Below are 13,128 nucleotides of genomic sequence, written 5' to 3' on the forward strand. Positions count from 1 at the left end.
AACAGTAAGTCTGAAGGCTTATAACACTGAAAACCAGGTTTAGTTAGATACCCGTAGTGGGCACAGCACAGATAGCCTATTGTGGAACTATGTGCTTAACAACAAACAACGTTAATATCAAGCAATTTGTAAAATATCTACCGTCGATAAATGGATATTGAACTTTCAAAACATATTAAAGAAACAAAGGTGTTTCCACTAGATTCTAACATAACTGTCTTACACGTCACAAGTGTGACCCCTCCAGCAATAAAGATAAGGCTAAGAATCTTGAAATAAGATTATTGCGAAGAAAGAAAATGTAACTTATTCCAGCACAAGTGCTTCTGCTTGTTTCGTGTATATCTTATAAAACAAAAGAAAACGACCAGTGGTCAAATTAAGTCAACAAGAGTATTTTTACTCGATATCCCATCAAGTATTAAAGCCTAAGGTTCAACACATCAACTGCAAGTACCAAGGCTTGGAAACAGAGTGACCAATGGTCAGTTTAGGTAACAAATAGCCTTTTTTACTCAGTATTCATTGAAGTATTTATACTAAAATGTTACGAATCAACAGCCAGTACCATAATATTTCAAATCGAAAGCTACTTTAAATAGAAACGTGCAAAAGTTTATCAATTTAAGGAACAATTGATTAAGATGAAAACATTATGTACCTGCTAACCATAAACCTACAACAATCGTGCAAAAAATGTTACACTTACCAATTACCTGAAAACCTGTATGTTTTATTTTGGCTAGCGTTCCCAAGAGATGAATAAGTTTTAAGATGCCGACTATATTTTACAAGACATTCGATCACTTACAAGCAGCCCCCCCCCCCGTGGTATAGCGGTATGTCTGCTGACTTACAACGCTAGAATCCGGGTTTCGATACCCGTGGTGGTCAGAGCACAGCACGCTCATTGTGTAGCTTTGGGCTTAATTACAAAAATAAACTTACAAGCACGAAAATGAAAAATAAATGTAAGAAAATATGTTTACTCTAAATTAGAGTGACCGCTGACTTCTTCAAGTGTACGACACAGTGCAACATGTTCACGGTCTGAACTTGTGTCCACTCACAGAGTACTTGATAAATAAACATTTGTATGTGTAAAACTATGAATATCCAGCCACACTTGTTAAGAAAATTGCTTGTAAGTATACCCATGTATACATATTATGCAGACTAATAGTTAGCGTGCCGGGCTGTGGTATTGAATGTTCAAGGTTTAAGTTTTGATATGTCGCTAAACACATTGAGCACTTTCAATTAATACTGCTATTCTTTAAAAAGTTGCCACAAAGGCGGTGAGTGCTGTTCACTTTTACCCTTCCTTCTTCTAGTCAATAGCTCTAAGTTAGAAACGAATATTCCAAAACCTTAAAGGTCTCTGATATGACATTTTGGCCTATGTATCACATACTGTGTCGTTCAAGTTCAAAATATTAATTTAATATATTGTAATTTTGATTCTCTACTAAAGATCGATGGCAGAATAACAAGCCCCCCCCCCCCCAGTAGCACAGCGGTATGTCTGCGGACTTACAACGCTAGAATCCGGGTTTCGATACCCGTGGTGGGCAGAGCACAGATAGCCCATTGTGTAGCTTTGTGCTTAACTTAAAAACAAAAACAAACAAACAAACTAAATAACAAGAACAATTTTCAGCGCCATCTAGTATCAGAATGATAACTATTTTAATATTTCCTAAGCAATGTTTTATAAAATAGATAATCAACTCTAAAAAAAACCGCACTAACCTTTTACTCTCACCAACCAATCACGATATCGTTAAGAATATTAACCCTGAGGGTAACTGATAATTCTAAATAAAGAAGTTAACACCATCAGATGTGAGGAGACGTAAACCATCTTATGCAGGTTTTGGCTCTCTCAGAGTATCAAAAACATTAAACGGGGAACATAATCGTGAAATAATCAACGTAAATTTCATTTTGAACGGAAATACCTGGAAAATCAATGCTATGATTAACTTCATTTTTGCTAAGGAATAGTCCATTGTACCAGTTTTCCAAACTCTTACCTATAACTTTTACCTCTACTCGAAAGGGAATTTCATACGTGAATAATTAAAGAAGTAATAGTTTCCAGGTTGAATTTACGTTTACTAATATGATGCTACATCACGGTTCACTTGCTGTGATGCGTATTTAATCAATTACATTACCCAATTGTTCCGTCTTTCGTAAAAAACTAAAAAATAATAATTAAACTTTCATTCATTCTTTTTGCAATTCAGAATTTAGATTTGCAGAAGTAGCTGTCTTTCGTAACTCAGTGACAACCACGACTAACAATGATATGAGGGAGATTCAGACTTTAGATTTGCAGAAGTAGCTGTCTTTCGTAACTCAGTGACAACCACGACTAACAACGATATGAGGGAGATTCAGACTTTAGATTTGCAGAAGTAGCTGTCTTTCGTAACTCAGTGACAACCACGACTAACAATGATATGAGGGAGATTCAGACTTTAGATTTGCGGAAGTAGCTGTCTTTCGTAACTCAGTGACAACCACGACTAACAATGATATAAGGGAGATTCCATTATCATCGTCAGTTATTACTTCCATAATTGTTAAATAACTGTAAAATTGTTGGTTTTATGTTTTTGGCTGATGGATTTGTCGGGACGGGAAGGGGGATAAAATTTGCAGAAACCACGACCATGCATACGCTCCAAAGGGAGTAGTAATGAAAGACAGTTAAAATTACGAATTTCCCCAGAAAACCCGAGTTCAACAGTTGTGTACTGGGTTTGTAGTTCGTATGTACCAGCCCTGTGACAGAAACTGTTTAGCAACCAAGCCAAGCAAATGGTACAGAATAGGTATTTCTTGTGTTCTGCAAGGTTAATACAACTTTTAATACTAGTGCGTTTTAAGCCTGTTGTTCTTAAAGTCATAGGATTAATAATATTAGTAGATTCACGCATGTTCAGCTTATTGTTATTAAAACTCATTGAAATATGCGTTTTAATCCTGTTGTTTGGTTTGTTTTGAATTTCGCGTCACATTATAACGCCCCCATGGCGAGCATGTTTGGTGGGACGGGGATTCGAACCCGTGGCCCTCAGATGGTGAGTCGAGCGTCCTAACCACCTGGCCATGCCAAGCCGCAATCCTGTTCTTATTGAAGTCAAATCGTTAATACAAACTGAAATATGCGTTTTAAGCCTATTGTTATTGAAGTCAATATTCGGTTTAAGCTCATTGTTATTGAAGTCAAATCGTTAATACAAACTGGAATATTGGGTTTAAGCCTATTGTTATTGAAGTAAAGTGGTTATATTAGCTGAAATCTGCGTTTGAAACCTGTTGTTTTAAAAGTTAAAAGGTTAATATAATTCAATATGTGCATTTCATCATGGGTGAATCGCACCGGCCAAGTCTGCAACAGAAAATGAGATCTGACTTAAATAGGTGTGCTTATTTTATCTTAAGCGAACTGTAATGTGTTGTCGTTTTGTTCATGATATGCACATCTACGGTATTACACAAAAATTAATAAATAATTCTTTTAGCCTTTTTTTGGATGGCTGGTCGCAGAATTCGTGTTTACTAACAACATTCTTGTCAGACGGGCTTCGACTATCATGGTCCCCTTTAAGTCTTATAGATCCTTGTTCTTCTATAGTGTCTTGCAGACTAAGTGTAATAAGGTTTCATTTATAATGCTAAAAGAATCATTTACATGTTACACAATCAGTCTCCTTTGCATATGCAAGTGCTTAGAAAGTTTGTCGCACATGTCAGTGTTTGTCCAGCACTAATTGCAATTACTTATTTACTTCTTGTCGCTTTAACAATTCTTAGTTATTTACTTGAATGTTGATAATTTGAACAATGTTATACAAAAATCCACAAAAATTCAAATTATTTAAACTAATTTAAACGGAAAATTGATTCACTTCATTTGCAGAATTTGTGTGCTTTACAAACGAAAATCGAATTAATTTACCTTTATTAGGTATCGGTGTGTCAATAACTTTAAAGTTATAGATATTCATCAATGTTTTGTTACAAATTAATTGTTTCCATTCATTATACATTATTGTATAGGGTTTGCTAAAATTTGCCCTTTATGTTAGTGGAATGTTACATTTTTATGTTTGCTTGTAATTAAGCCCAAAGCTACACAATGGGCTAACTGTGCTCTGCCCACCACGGGTATCGACACCCAGATTCTAGCGTTGAAAGTCCGCAGACATGCCGCAGTGCCACTGGGGGCGTTACATTTTTATTAAGTTTGTTTGTTTGTTCTTAAGTACAAAGCTATACAATGGACTATATTTGCTGTGCTCACTACGGGTGTTGAAACCCGGATTCTAGCGTTGTAAGCCTTCAGACTTACTGCTGATCCAACTGAGGTGGGTTATCTTTGTCAATAAAAAGTACGAAGTTTAATTAAAAACAGTCTAAATTGGATTTTTTTATAATTTGTTATTTTCATAATTTTTAATTAGTTCTATTTATTATTCTTATTTATAATTTTCCTATTTGGAAAAATAAGGATACAACTAATGTTCGTTCTTATGAAAACTCTGATTTTAGTAACAAGATGTTATGTATCACGCTGGTTTTAGCCATTTTCTCGCCAGTAACACCTGTGTCTTTTGGAATTGACTGAAATATGAAATTGAAATCCATTCGTAGTTACCCAAGGAATACTGAAATCGTTTGTTCAGGCAACAGTTGACTGTTGCAGAAGATATGTTGTTCTTGTTTCATGTTTCACAATTTTAGAGTAAAAAAAACAACACAAATTTTGAATGATTGTTTGTTTGCTTTAGAGCAAAGCCACATTGGGCTACCTACTGTGTTGTAAGCCCAAAAGCTTACCACTGTCCCACCGGGAGACAATTTTAAATGAAAAATAAATCTAAGATAACTGATTGGCGGATTTCTTTCCAACGCATAAAAACAAATGAACTAACGTTAGTTTTTTTACTTGTTTTTAAAGACAAATGTACGCTTTTTTCGATTACTTGGAACGGGATAGAGGATTATTATGGAAATTATTCTGATATCACTAATTGAAAAGTAAAAATATAAAATTACATTTTTGACATGTATTGGATATTCAACAAACAATTCTTTGTTTCTGAAATAAATCGAAAGAATAGATACCAAAAAAAAAAGAAGAAAAACGACCCATTAAATGGGTTACAAAATGTTAGAACAATCTTAACGTGGCCAAGTGGTTAACGTGTTGCTTTGTGGATCTAAGGTTCTGCGGTCCGTTCTTTACAAGTAGTTAACGTGCTGAACTGTGGATATAACGTTCTGGTCCGTATTTTACAAGTAGTTAACGTGCTGAACTGTGGATCTAACGTTCTGCAGTCCGTACTTTACAAGTAGTTAACGTGCTGAACTGTGGATCTAACGTTCTGCAGTCCGTACTTTACAAGTCGTTAACGTGCTGAACTGTGGATATAACGTTCTGCAGTCCGTACCTTACAAGTCGTTAACGTGCTGAACTGTGGATCTAAGGTTTTGCGGTTCGTACTTTACAAGTAGTTAACGTGCTGAACTGTGGACCTAAAGTTCTGCTGTCCGTACTTTACAAGTAGTTAACGTGCTGAACTGTGGATCTAAGGTTCTGCTGATCGTACTTTACAAGTAGTTAACGTGATGAACTGTGGATCTAACGTTCTGCAGTCCGTACTTTACAAGTAGTTAACGTGCTAAACTGTGGATCTAAGGTTCTGCAGTCCGTACTTTACAAGTGGATAACGTGCTAAACTGTGGATCTAAGGTTCTGCGGTTCGTACTTTACAGTAGTTAACGTGCTGAACTGTGGATCTAACCTTCTGCAGTCCGTACTTTACAAGTGCAGAACGTTATATCCACAGTTCAGCACGTTAACTACTTGTAAAGTACGGACTGCAGAACGTTAGATCCACAGTTCAGCACGTTAACTGTCCGTACTTTACAAGTAGTTAACGTGCTGAACTGTGGATCTAACGTTCTGCAGTCCGTACTTTACAAGTAGTTAACGTGCTGAACTGTGGATATAACGTTCTGCTGTCCGTACTTTACAAGTAGTTAACGTGCTGAACTGTGGACCTAAAGTTCTGCTGTCCGTACTTTACAAGTACCATTTTTATCACCTTAAAAATCTATTTGCCCCCCCCCTCTCCGTGTCATTATTATAAAACAATTTATTTTTTCCCTGCCATCACTCAACTTCAACAGTTACCAACTTGAGTATCAACATCAGCTAGATTTATATAGAACGAAACATACAAGTTGCCGTATTCCAAAACATCCTCAGGATTGTTCATAAAGTCATGTGTTTATCAGCTTTGACTAGATTCAAACTAATCGTCTCTTTGGAAATACCCAACAATTTTTACAGACAAGAGCTACAAATGTATTTATTGTGTCAAAGCAGATATACTAGAATCATGCTAACTGGTGTTTACTTGGGTTAAAGTAGTATATGTTATCCTACGGCGGTTATAATGAATTAAAAAACAAAGAATATATTGTTTTGAGAACAGGAAATCCACTATACACTTTCAATAAATGTCCAAAGATAAAGCTTTTGAGTGGATTCTATATTTTTATCTAACCTTTTTTGCAACGTTTTGACCACTCGTGGGGCCATCATCAGGTAACTGTTTGTATTTAAATAGAAGGGGGATACTAATATCCCTGAACACCCCAGTGTAGGGAAATTTCTTTCCTTTTAAAACTAAATCCCTGTCACGAGATTTTCATGTCTTTTTTATGGCCGTACGAGTGGTCGAAACGTCGTAAAAAAGTTAAATAAAAATAAACAATCCACTCTAAATCTGTATCTTTGGACATTTAAACAAAGAATATCGTAAAGACTTTTACTCACTAAGCAAGCATGACAATGTCGAGGGATGTTTCTACAAGTAGAAAGAACTTTAACTCTAGTGCTTATTTTACAAATCTCTTGCGCCCTCTTTCGAACAATGCGTTGTACAACAAAACACTTTGTCTAAAAGAAAGAGTAAACAGAAACGTTGCCAAATAAACAGTTTTTCTGAAGATTACATACTAATGTCGAGGAATAAGGTATTTTGTTAAGTTAGTGGATCGAGAGTGATCTTGTTATCGAAAGGCGTTTCTGAAACGAGAAGAACATTCTAATTTTTTTTTTGGGGGGGGGTTACAAATGTTATGATGACTTTATTAGATCACTGTAACGTCTATCAACAACCGTAAATTGTTCACGTCACGAAATGAAAAAATGATTTCTCCGTGAAATAGAACAATGACACTGAAGAAAACATTATTATTTATTCGCTTTATCGAGTTCTATTTGAGTCTATTATAGCCTGTAGGTTTACAATATTTCTTTCATACCAACGAAAGCATATTATCTCTGTTAAGCAGTATGTTTTCTACATAAATTATATTATCTTATTATGCGATTTTTTGAGAAAGTGTATATAGTTTCATGTTTGATCAACAGCTTAGATTTTATTCTAAGCATAACACACAAAAGGAAAGAAAGAGGCTTTGCTAGGAGCTAAGCATGTAAATAAATCCTCATATACAAGTTTAATGCCGAAACAACAGGCTTACTGGGGTTTGAGCACTTAAATGCTTCCCGTGCTCCTATTTTTTTTCCAAGGACCCATCCATATACGATATATATATATGTATACATACATAATTTATTACAAAGTTTTATAGTGTTTCTATTCATGAGTGTATATCATTCACACGAATGTGTTCATTGGACTTGTTGACGTAGGTTTTATTGATGACACTTTCATGTTCTATAAACTAGCCTTGGTTGACCACTTGAGTGTTGACGACAGCACATATAGTTAGACATCTTACGCTTGCGTTAAACGTAATAGAACAGTAGGACATCACCACCTCTATTAATTTTCCAAACTCACATAAAGATTGAACTTTCGAGCAATTTCGATAAACAGTTCCAGTTAGCTTATTTTCTATCTATTATGAGTAAACAGGCTTTCTATCGGTGTTTTTTCATTAAGACTATATTAAAGACTATGTTCTTGTAATATACGTCTCTACAAATCAACAGCATGCCTGTTAGTCCTAGCAACCAAGATTAGCATCATCCTAAAATTTAGATAACTTCAACTTGAACACTTAAGGTAAAAGTATTGTGAGAGAAATGTTTACAGCAGTCATTGATACAGATCTTATTTCTTGTTGTAAACCATAAACCACACGTATATACACACACAGTATAAAAAAAGGTACCAGAACTACCAGGGACAACAGAAAAATTGTTTCACTACCATTACACAGCAACCAGCCTTAGTCAAGATGACACGCATTTCCCTGGTTTATATAGTTTATGTTTTGTTACATCAAAAGTCTTTTACTGCGCCTCAGGAAGACTGGTATGGACATACCAGATCAACAGGCGAATCTTACATAACACACATCCATAAAGAAAATTTCGTTTCTCTCAAGTTAACAACCACCAATATTTGCCTAAAAATTTAATCTGAGTACCCAGAAAGCATGGATTGACAAGCCCTTTCAGCATGTTGGTATGTTAAAGTTCCCAATTATTATCAGAAGTCAGTGTCAACTATAAGTTTCCTAAGATCATGTGTATCAACAGCCTCAACTGTTCTAGTTGGGTTTCTATGAGTATTGCAATGTCTACTTCAAAAATATGTAGCTACAAGACATTAGACATCAATATTTCTCTACCAAATACAACCCAATAGCTCGGAAAGTAAGGGTTGCAATGTTCTCTGAACCATTTATCTATCAAATAACAATCCTAAAGGTACTGTAATTGAATGGATATCATACAATATCCCGTAGACATCTTACCAACAGGTAGCTTAGAAATTAAAGATTGCTAATTTTTCAGCCACTGATTATTCAATAAATTGGCTGTTGAAACGGTTAATCTAAACTATAATGATTAGGAGGTCAACACTAGTGTTTCCTCATCTGATGTCAAATGGACTCTCAGATATGCACAGCCACCATCTTCCTTCTCATCAACAAGTCAAAACTGTATGACACTGCTCTCGTGATCAAAGTAAACCATCAGAATCACCTTTTCTTTCTGAAGTAACCAGTTCATCTGTCTACTTACGAGATACAGACCAATTCAACCAGAACCATGTTACTCACGTACTGCAGGCTCGAAGTTCCGTTTCATTACTTTTTAGTGATACCATATCTTTTGATACATGGGCACTTTATCTATCTAGTGACATCCAAGTTCAATCATTCAGAGTTTCCATACTTAGCAACCAAGTGCTTGGTTGTTAGTCTGCACCAACCATTCAGCCAAACCACCAGAAAGAAGATTGTATGATGAAGTGCACATTTTCACCACACTACAAAATATTTAGTTATTTTCTTCAGACTTTTCTGTTTCTTCTCTTTTTCTAATACTAACATTTCATCCACCAAATCTTCGAACCTCTCGCAGAAGTGATTTACCTGTGACCTAAATATTCCAGAAGAAGTAATACCATATTGATTATAGAGTATAATAATTTATAGAGTATAATTATCACTAACTTCCGATCAAAGCTAACTACCCACAAGGATCAGAGCTAAAGTTAACCCAGTAATTAATACAGCTAACTAGGAACGTGCATTGCTATAAAACAAAAACTTATAATAATTAGAATAAACTGATTTATCAGTTGCGTACGGGTTGTTAGCGATGTGTTCGGCCATAATCCCAATAATATTTCACGGGGTTAGGCCAGCTTGTGAGACTTAGGTTAGTCCTAAATCATATACTAAACTAACAATGGAAAATAACCCTCATAGTAAAAATAACAATAGTAAAATATTTATGTTATATATGCTAAACACAATACTGCTAATGAAACTAACATTAAAGAAAGAATAGAAAATAACCTACTTACAATATAGTCAAAAAACTTAAACATCTTGTTATTCCGGCTATTAGGTTACTTAAAATTAGTTCGTATAATACAAATAATTAAAGAATATTGTTCTAACTGAAATAAACAAAATGGTCACCTCATTTAATCAACAGTAACACGATGTCTAAAACATCTGAGTGTATATATAATAAAAACGCTTCTTCCACGTATTTCAGTAAGTACAATATACGGTAAGGAACACAAACTTTGTCAAGTAAAAATGTATTATATAACTATAATAGCGAGTGTTTAAGAAATGATACTTAATTGATAATGTCTGCTCTCTTCATCTACATATTTAGAGATATACAGATCAAGCACATTCTTCCTTGTAAAATCCAAGTTAAGCATCAGTATTTATCATTGTGCGAAACAACAGCTGTTCCCAACACTAACTGATACACGTAAAAGATAAAAGAGTGCCTTGCCACAAATGTTATAGTACATAGTGTGCTGCTTCGCTCTTGACGAAGACAGAGGTAAGAGTTTTAGAGTTTCTGAATAGTTTAGGTTGTCTATTGTATGCTCAGAGGGGAAAAGCGTTTCATCATTTACTAAAAATGTTTTCGATAAACACATTTAAGCCTACACTCTATAGTAGGTTGATGTAACATTGATTGTTTAGAATATAAGGTCATTTTTAACAACTAACGTTACTTTTTTAAACATTTCTTTTTTTGTGTATATTTGTTCGTATATCTGAAATAGTACCGTGCCAGAGCTCGATTCTAATCTGTTACTCTGTATTATCACTTTTTTTTTCTAATTTGTGCAAAATCGAGATCACCAAGTCACTATATTAATATTGATTTAATTAAATATAATATTTAAAGGTTCCGATACCCGTGGTGGGCACAGCACAAATAGCCCATTGTGTAGTTTTGTGATTAACTACAAACAAACAAGTATGTCACAATGTAAAGAAACTTAAGGTTTTAAATGTGTAACATTTGACTGACACTTAATTTGATATAAATAATTATATAAAAAATTTAGAGTAAAAGTGTGACATGATTTCTGTTAAAAATTGTTTTTATTTCATTTTGTTTGTCGTATGTGTTTTATTCCAGTATTGCATTGGTTTTATTTAATAGTTTGATGCTAACTTAACGCTTTTAAATCTTTTCTAGGTTAAAAAAAAAAAGTAAATAATGTTTTATCAGAAGATAATAGCGTTTGTCCTTTTATTGGGAGTATTTGTTCTCAACCACTTGACTAATGGGTCAGATTCTAAACACAAAGACCATACGCATTATCGGCCATCTGGTGGTGCAGATTACAACATTTTGCGAGACGATCATTTAATTCGAGACATTGAGTAAGTGCACTCTGTGTGAATCTGAATAAAAAACAATAAAAAATATAAGAACATTGAAAATTTTTCAATGTCTCAATTAAAAAATTTTTGATTTGATATTTGGATATTTGTAAAGCCACAGAAAATGTTATTTTAATGAAAAAGGTTGAACGTGAGATTATTGCTAAAATTCTGTAGAATACCCAAAAATGATAGTAGATGTCGCAAAATATGTTTTAAAGATCTTGAACAATGACTACGTTTATTAATTATAACCTCAGGTCAGTCTGTTTTTATAAAATTGTAATAATTACATTATATCAGCTCTCATTTATAATTTTTGTTTTATTAATTAAAAACAACCATTTTAATAACCTCACAGAACTGTGAATAAGCGACTATTTCTATACTAAAGTATATTATTTGTTCTATGGTTAAATTTTTATTAAGGTAATGTTCTCTTTATTTTAAATGAGTTACCAACCTTCAAAACTAAATTATTTAAATAAGTTTTTATGGGCAACATTTTAAAACAATATTATTTATCTAATTTAGGCATCTACGAGAGGACGTTCAAAGCCTTTATACATTCGAATTATCAGAAAATATTGAGGATAAAGAGGTGGAATTTTATTACTTTCAGTAAGTAGTTACGAAATTTTATTCGAGTTTTGAATATTTTTATCAAGCATCTGCCTGAATCAATCAATTAACTGAAATCATAACTTATGTGTTAAAATAGACAAAGTAATGCATACAGATAGATTATTTAATGTCTAAGTACAAAGATTATTCGCTTACGGATATTTTAATAATGTTTAAAACGGCCTATATTCTGGTTTATGCACAGTTTGTTTGGTATTAAGCACAAAGCTACACAATGGGCTATCTGTGCTCTGCCCACCACGGGTATCGAAACCCGGTTTCTACCGTTGTAAGTTCGCAGATTTCTGTACAGCAACGAAGGAAATAATTCATATCTCATTTAGGAGTTCTGATAAAGGTAGTGGTTCGTTATGCTGACTTATAACACACTATAAAAATCAACAAGTGATTTTTACCCAAACGTGTTGATGAAAAAACACTATTTTTCATAATAATTCAAAAGTATTTATCTTAAAGGTCATTAACTCGAACAGGGGTATTATTTTCCTGAATAACTATAAATACAAATGCAAAACATTTTTGACAAATAAATTATGAGTATCCTAACTTTAATTTCTTTTATTCCATTATTATTATTTAAATTTTGAATTACATAGTGGTTAGTGTGTTGGGATGTGTACCCGAAGGTCCGAGGTTCGAGCCTGTGATATCTCTCTAAATATACGCTTCGTTCTTTTCAGCTGTGAGGGTAGTAAAAAAGTGGCAGTTAATTCCGTTATTCGGTTAAGAGTAATATGTAGGCGGCGAGTGTTGCTGAGTGGATTTTACTCCACCTGATCCACGTTTATGAATTACGTATGACTATGACTGAACCTTGGGGTCTCTGATCTGGCCGTCTAGCGATAAGATATTGTTCAGGTTGAAAACACTAGATATTCAATTAGCAGTTAATGAATTTAATAAAAGAATGGTATTTAAATCTGTATGTACAAAATTGTTCAGCGCCATCCTTTATTTCTGAACTTGTACATTAACCACAGTACAGCGATAGTTGTTTTGTTTTGCCGTTACCTTACTTGCCCGAGACTAGTAAATTTAGAAAGTTACAAAGTTTTGAATTTTAGTCTCGTGGGAAAGTGATGAGGCTCCAAAATCGTTTTAATATAACGTACTCAACCATCTGTATTTCATAACAATTAGAAGTTAATACAAGATTATGGTATGATTTATCCCAGTGGTTTTCAACCTTTTCGATACCAGGTACCGGCTCGCTGCCTCCCTAACTTGTCGCGGACCACTAAAATGCAAATCCAAAAAAAAAAA

At 34.1% G+C, this 13,128-nt stretch overlaps 1 long non-coding RNA gene across 1 annotated transcript; it reads left to right on the top strand.

Moving 5' to 3' along the window:
* Positions 1 to 9,956: 9,956 nt before the first annotated feature.
* LOC111088450 lies at positions 9,957 to 11,846 on the top strand. The gene is made up of 3 exons (XR_002612974.1): positions 9,957 to 10,381; positions 11,033 to 11,220; positions 11,755 to 11,846. It is a non-coding gene; the product is annotated as an uncharacterized LOC111088450 (long non-coding RNA).
* Positions 11,847 to 13,128: the final 1,282 nt, after the last annotated feature.

This window comes from Limulus polyphemus, unplaced genomic scaffold (assembly GCF_000517525.1).
Source record: "Limulus polyphemus unplaced genomic scaffold, Limulus_polyphemus-2.1.2 Scaffold95, whole genome shotgun sequence".
Classification (NCBI taxonomy): Eukaryota; Metazoa; Arthropoda; class Merostomata; order Xiphosura; family Limulidae; genus Limulus; species Limulus polyphemus.